General features: G+C 39.5%; 1 pseudogene; it reads right to left on the bottom strand.

The window, feature by feature from the left end:
* Positions 1 to 655: 655 nt before the first annotated feature.
* LOC131220269 (uncharacterized) overlaps positions 656 to 7,789 on the bottom strand; it is a 43,775-nt pseudogene continuing 36,641 nt past the window's right edge.

Raw genomic sequence — 7,789 nt, 5'->3', positions numbered from 1 at the left:
TGGATTTGAGAAGTATCTGTGAAGAGTCCAGAGAAGCTCAGTGGATTTGTAGTAGTTATCCTTGGGGAAGATGGTCATCGATCACATCACGTTCATCCTTGCATCAATCCCCATCCAAACTGTTATCTGTGTTGTGGGCTTTTTGAGTTCTAGATCAACCTCATTTTCGTCAGTATTATGAGGAACTCATACACTCGCATCTTCTTACTTCTTAAAAGATCGGTTTCAACATTGCTGGGTTTCGTTGGCTGGCAATGGAAGAAGAATAGTTAGGAGTGTCAAGATCAAGGTTGAAGTGGTGTACCAGGAGCCAGAATGTGTCTGATACAATTTGCTATATGGGCCACCATAAGAAACTTGCTCTGAAGGGATGATGATTCCCATGAATGTTTGTTGATGAATTCAGAACAATGAATAGAAAATTTTTAATTACTCACATTTAACTCTATAATTCAAAGAAATAATAGCCTATTTATGGTAGTTTAGAGAATAAATCCCACAATCTTACCCATGCTACACATTGTCTCATATAGAAGGATACAACATAATCATTTAATCTGATTGACATAAAATGGTAAGAATTATTTGAACTTCGACCAACTGAAACTTCTTATGATTGGAAAAAGAGGCATACTCTGTTCTGAAGTGGGAATGTCTATCTAGCTTCTATAACAGAAATAGTTAAATCATGATAGGAACAATTCTCTGTTCTGATTTTTGATGAATTCTCCTTAAGCCCCCTTCTTCCTAGAAAAAATGCAGGTCGTTTTGGATTAGCCAACGTTGCCATTTCGTTACTAAGCATAGAAACAACATCAGACATGGTGGGTCTATCCCTCGCACTTTCCTGCACACATAAGAGTCCCATTTGGATGAATCTCAAAATGTCGCAGCCAGTAGATGTTGTATCACCTAACGTTGGGTCCATCAACTCCGAGACCCTACCATCCTTCCACAATTCCCGTGCCTGAAACAATTACATCTTTCTTGGTTGTAAGTAATTGTCGGATTCCAAAACGAAACAAAAAAAAAAAAGGTGTTTTGAAACATGAAACCAAGATGCTAGATTTGTTCTAGTTACTCACATATCCAAGAAGGTTTAGAGACCCGTAAGAATGATAAAAGCTGGTGTTCTTCTTGCCACTGAAAATCTCTAGAAGTAAGACTCCGAAGCTAAAGACGTCAGATTTCTCTGAGAAAAGGCCCGCCATTGCATACTCGGGAGACATCTAACCACTGGAATTCCACCATTCAACAAAATTTCAATTGAACTTAGACAATCTGTTAGGCATGTTTATGGGTATATAGATGTGTATGTGGTTAGGTGTATACAGGTACTTGTGAATGAATTTACTTACTAAGTTCCAACAACCCTATATGTATTTGCCTCTGATTCATTTCGCCCTGAAAATTCATGCCATGCCAAAGTCTGATATCTTGGGATTCATCTCACCATCCAAGAGAATGTTACTGGCTTTAAGATCTCTGTGAATAACGCTTCATCTGGAGTACTTGTGAAGATAGAGAAGCCCTTGAGCAATTCCATCCATGATGTGGATGCGTTTTCCCCAATCTAAAAGCTTTCCTTCGGTTGGGTCTGCATCAATTTTAGACTCAAATATATAAACAGGATGGTATTTTAGTGCACATGGTAGAGAATATCCTACCAACATAAAGGAAATGAATTTAGATGAAGTTGAAGGACAAGACTTCAAGATAGTCCATTTCTTTAGTGTTGTCCCGTCCACCATATACATGGTATATAAGCTTATTGGGATGGATCATTGTAATCATAATGTGCATTGTAGATGCAGCAAATGCCAAAAATCACAATAATAGAGTTTGCTTAAAAGAACTTGGTTCCGATCAGTGTGAATTAGATGACCAAAATCTGATGACTAAGATCATCCGATCAGTATGAATTTCGAGTCATGATCCATATGGAATGGGGCGAAGATTTGGATGGTTTGAGCGGAGTGCATGTATGTCACATGTACAGTGGATGAGAGACCACAAATTGAGAAATGATGCCAAACTATCACCATAGTATTGCGTGGAGTTGGAAAGTGTTAAAGAGCAACAAACCAAAGAGGAAGAAATCCAGGCTTTTGTTGGGCATGTACTCGTAGAGCAGTATCTTTTCTTCTCCTTCAATGCAGCAACCCAAAAGCCTAACAAGATTCATGTGTTGGAGTTTGGCAATAAGTATAATCTCATTTTTGAACTCTTCTTGGCCTTGTCCAAAACTCCTTGAAAGCCTTTTCACAGCGATTTCTTGTCCCTTGTGCAACTTACCCTGAAGATTGTCATTTGCTGTCAGAATCTTCTATTCAATATTGATACCCTAAGTGGATTATACTTCGCGTGTTGGTGTTTGGCAATAAACAGTGGATGAGAGACCACAAATTGAGAAATGATGCCAAACTATCACCATAGTATTGCGTGGAGTTGGAAAGTGTTAAAGAGCAACAAACCAAAGAGGAAGAAATCCAGGCTTTTGTTGGGCATGTACTCGTAGAGCAGTATCTTTTCTTCTGCTTCAATGCAGCAACCCAAAAGCCTAACAAGATTCATGTGTTGGAGTTTGGCAATAAGTATAATCTCATTTTTGAACTCTTCTTGGCCTTGTCCAAAACTCCTTGAAAGCCTTTTCACATCGATTTCTTGTCCCTTGTGCAACTTACCCTGAAGATTGTCATTTGCTGTCAGAATCTTCTATTCAATATTGATACCCTAAGTGGATTATACTTCGTGTGTTGGTGTTTGGCAATAAATATAGACATGTTAAAGCAGAGTTATTTTGGTGATGGACAACATATGTTGTGACAGGCATGGAAATTTGGCAACTTTATGTTATTAATGGTAAGATAGAGGTTTTAAAGAGTGAATCAGCTAAGATGAATTATTTTTCTTATCCTTTCAAATGACAGTTGTAGATCAATTGCTTGATTAGGATTTTGCTTCTTTCTTGGAATTACTTTCATAGTGAGTATGAGTTAAAAACTTGATAGGAAATACGAATACTATTTTAAACGGTATCTGTGAAATATGGTTTCCTTGAATTTCAATCTCTTTCTCACTCTCTTTAGATGATTTTCAAGTGTATAGTCAGCCATCTGGGCTATTCAATTTCCACACTGAGTTCTGTTCCTTGAGATTCGCCAACACATGCTCATGATCCCAGCCTGTAGTGGTTTCCCAATTGGGTTTGTTGGGGTTTCTTTTATTTATTCAGCAAAAGGAGTTTCTGCTTGGTAACATAACCATCTGCCAGTTGCAGTTGTGAGTTCCCTTGGAGACTGGATGAAAAAGAAGAAGAAGAAAAAAAGAGCCTGGCATAAATCATATTGTGTTGCATTTTCTTGATAATTAAAATCCCTTTTTTTTTTTTTTTCAAATCCATATACAGAGAAACAAGTTCATTTCTTATTATATAAATTAGACTAGTTATCAATGAAATTAATGGTTACCTTATAAACAGAGCCGAAACCGCCCTGCCCAAGCTTATTTGTTGGAGAGAAGTTATCTGTAGCGGCTACTACAGTTGCAAAGCTGAATAACGGCAACTCGATACCCTTCCTCCTGCCTTCACTGAGCATGTTTTCATTTATTGATTCCCTGTCATCTGACCCATTATTTCGTAACTCATGCAACGATACTTCTTGGCTTCTTTCCTGCTTCCCTGGTTGTCAGCAAAAGGCTCACTTCATGAATCAAAATGTCCATTGCCCAGTTCATGGTTAAGAGAATTTTTACCTTTAGGCATGAGCTTTCGCCTACAGAAATAACACATAAGGGAGACCAATAAAAGGATGGACATAGTGATTGTTACTGCAATGATTACTTGCTGCCTCTTCTTCTTTCCTGTATCTGAACTTGTATTGATTAGTAGAAAACAGAACGCACATTTGAAAGCCTTTGCAGCTCACAGCACATGCATAACATACATATAGAATCAGTCTGACTGAGATAGAGTTGCAGTTTCCTACTACCGACATAAGAAAACAAACAAAAGATAACCGAAATTGGGAAAAAGAAAATGAAGACAAATCATTAACATTTACCATTTCTAGTGCCTTATTGTCGAGAGTCAGTAGGTGGATCGACTTGTTGTCGACAGTCAGTAGGTGTATTAAGCTCTGAAGCAGCAAGATGAACATAAAGATCAGGGACTTCGCCAGAGATGTTGCTGGAGATCTTACGAAGATTCATCAACTCTCCATCCCAAAAGGAACATCCGGTTGCTGTTGTCATGAGCAGAAGCATAAGCAATACAAGAGCAGCTTCTCCTGCACTCAACTTCTCAGTATTCTAGGCTGAGACTTGAATTCTTTAGAACTCGAGGGTTACCAGAAAACATCATACCACTCAACAGCAAGAACCCATCTTGATTCCCACACTTCAGTTCTATTCGCCTCACGCACCCCTTTGATTTATCACCTGCATCCCAATCTCCTCGAGAGTAAGGCTCAAACCCGTGCAAGCACTTGCAGAAAGAGAGCAGCGTCCCTTCGCAAATACCATAAGCCCCACAAGGAGCATAAACCTCACATGCCGCTCTTGGTTGAGACCAGGACGAAATCCAAGATTGGCTCTTCTCCATCCATGTCAATTGCTTGATTTGCCCAGACACGATCATCACCAATATTGAAATTATAGTATTATCATAAAGTGAATAAAAAAAATGTCCCATTCTCATTCGATATATAGCTGTAATTGAAGATATTATTTCTTCCCATTTCAGGAATCGATCAGGCTGAAACTCTGCCTGTTCCAAGTTCCACTAGTCCAATATTTGTTTCGTTCTTTCCGTATAAGAAACTGAGGCGCCAATCAATCGGAATCCATTCCGAAAGTGAAGTGCCCAGGAGCAGGGTCATCTTCACTTGTCCATGATGCAAGGAACCATTTTCGCCCACTCTTTATATTCACTCCTGGTTTCATGCCAGGGAGATACGTATCGGCAGGATAATCAAAGCTTTGCCATATGACCCGGCCTTCATCATTTGTCGAATTCCCTTCCATCAGTATGAAGTTTCCAGTATCCAAGAGCCGAACACTTGTGTAACTGGTAGAAGAATCAGATGTCACCATGAAGTTGACTCCAATCTCGTCCAAGATCATCAGATTTCCATTGTTGGTGTTGATTGTAAGGACACTAGATAAATGCGAGACTGGGTTTTTCCTATTGGCAACCCATACAACCAATTGTTTCATGACTTTCTTGTACCATATTCCCACGTAACGATTCTTCGACTTGTCGGGGCTTGAAGAAAAAATATCCTTTTTTTATTTCAATTGATTGCAACGTGAACACACTTACTTAGGCATTTACAGAGACAAGGAATTTAAATATGAAAACATGAGTACCAATCTCCATAAAATCTGCTGCTGTCGATATCCTTCAACGTCTTTCCATTGATTGAGGCCTACAAATCTCCATAACATTTTCTACCGTATTTTAACCTTATCACCTCCACTGATTGAGGCCTTATCACTAACCTTATCACCTCCACTAATTGAGGCCTTATCACCAACCTTATCACTTCCACTGATTAAGGCCTTATCACCTCCACTGATTGAGGCCATAGTTGCTGAGTTGTGACGTGTGCTAATATCCTCCCGCAAACTATGTCAGGGTTAGAGGCAAAGTTTGGTTCGGAAATAATGAAGGCCGACCTTTGACATTGGCTTAGTGAAAAGGTCTGCAACTTGGTTAGAAGTGGAGATATGTCAAGTGATAAGTACACCAAGCGCAACGCGTTCACGCGCAAAATGATAATCCAACTCGATGTGTTTACTTGGTGCATAGAATACAGGATTAATTATCATATGAGGAGCACTAAGGTTGTCGCAGTAGAGTATGGAAGGAGATGCCATTGGAATGTGCAGATCTTTGAGAATGAAGTTCATCCATGTGAGTTCAGCTGATGTGTTAGCCATAGCTCGGTACTCTGCTTCTGTGCTTGACCGAGAAATTGTATGTTGCTTCTTTGCACACCAAGAGATGACATTTCCTCCAAGGTATGTACAGAGCCAGTAGTTGAACGTCTTGTAGTAGGACACCCTGCTCAATCTGCATCTGAAAAAGCAAATAGATTAAGTATAGTGTTTGAAGAAAAATGTAGTCACATGTCAATAGTTCCTTCAACATATTGTAGGATACGTCGAACCATTTTCAAATGTGCTGAGGTAGGAGCATGCATGAATTGAGATATATAATTAACACTAAATGAAAGATCAGGGCGTGTTAGTGTGAGGTACTGTAATGCTCCAACAAGTCCGCGATAGTAACTGGGGTCTTCCATAAGAGTTTCATTTGATGAGGTTTTTGTCTTAGCTTCGAGAGGTTTACTCATGGGCTTGCAATCTACCATGTTGGATTGTTCAAGTATGGTAAAAGTATAGTATGACTAAGACAGATGTAAACCATTGGAAGTTGGGGAGATTTCAATGCCAAGAAAATGATGAATTGGTCCCAAGTCTTTCATTGCGAATTCACTGCTAAGTAGTTGAATGAAATTTGTAATAAGTAATGGAGCGGATCCTGTGAGCAATATATCATCTACATAAAGAAGAAAAATTAGTGTTCCATAATCAGAATGAAAAATAAATAAGGAAGGATATGCTAGACTACAAAAGAATCCGTATTTAAGGAGAAAGGTACTAAATCGATCAAACCAAGCATTGGGTGCTTGTTTTAAACCATAGAGAGCTCTTTGGAGTTTACAACCATATGTCAGGTGTTGAGAATTCGTCAGTCCTAGAGGTTGTTGCATATATATATATATATATCTTCAGAGATTAAACCATGCAGGAATGCATTTTTTATGTCTAGCTGACGAATAGGACACTGCTGGACAAGAGCTACAATAATGATCATGCGAATGGTTCTCGGTTTGATAACTAGAAAAAATGTTTCAGTGTAGTCTACACCATCAATTTGATGATAGCCTTTTACAACAAGATGAGCCTTGAGTCGATCTAGGGAACCATTGGGTTTGAATTTTGATTTGAATACTCATTTAGATCCAATAACGTGCATGTTAGATGTCTGAGGAACAAGTTTTCAGGTCTGATTTTGATGTAATGCGGCAAGTTCCTCATGCATGGCAGCTTTCCACCCAGGATGTGCCAAGGCAGATCGAATATTGTGTGGCTCACGAGGTACATTGATAGATGTGGTTGTAATCAACGCATACTTTGGATTGGGTTTTACCACGCCCAGTTTAGATTGAGTGGCCATAGAATGGGATGTTGGTGTTGAAGAAACTGGAGTAAGGTGTGATAACTCTGATGGTTCAAACATGAGTTGTGGAAGCGGCGCTGATTGAGACTCGTGCGGTGGAGGTGTTTCAGGTAGTGCAGAGCTATAATTGTGGGTAAGTATATCAGAAGTCTTTGAAAGGGAGGATGGAAAATCTGGTAAGTCAGGGGAACTGGGATAGTGGGATGGTGGGGTTGGATGATGGATGTTTGTTCCTGGTAAGGGACTCAAACAAGGTAGCGTGGAAGATGCCAAAGAAGGTCCAACAGGGAAGCGCATGTCAGTATGTGGTAACCAAGAATCAAATATGCTAATGACCTGTGGCTTAGTAGATGTGATGCGAGAAGTGTTAGCAGTCTTATAAGGAAAGACTAACTCATCAAAAACAACATGCCGAGAGATTAAAAAAAAATTGCTTAAAGTATGAAAGCACTTGTATCCTGTTCACTCCCCAAGTGCAGGGTTGTGATGTAGTAATAAACTCGGTAAGACCGAGATCGAATCCACAGGGACTGATACCTG

This window comes from Magnolia sinica, chromosome 12 (genome assembly GCF_029962835.1).
Source record: "Magnolia sinica isolate HGM2019 chromosome 12, MsV1, whole genome shotgun sequence".
Taxonomy (NCBI): Eukaryota; Viridiplantae; Streptophyta; class Magnoliopsida; order Magnoliales; family Magnoliaceae; genus Magnolia; species Magnolia sinica.
Note: the sequence above shows the minus strand (reverse complement) of the source record. Positions and strands in the feature narration are given on the sequence as shown.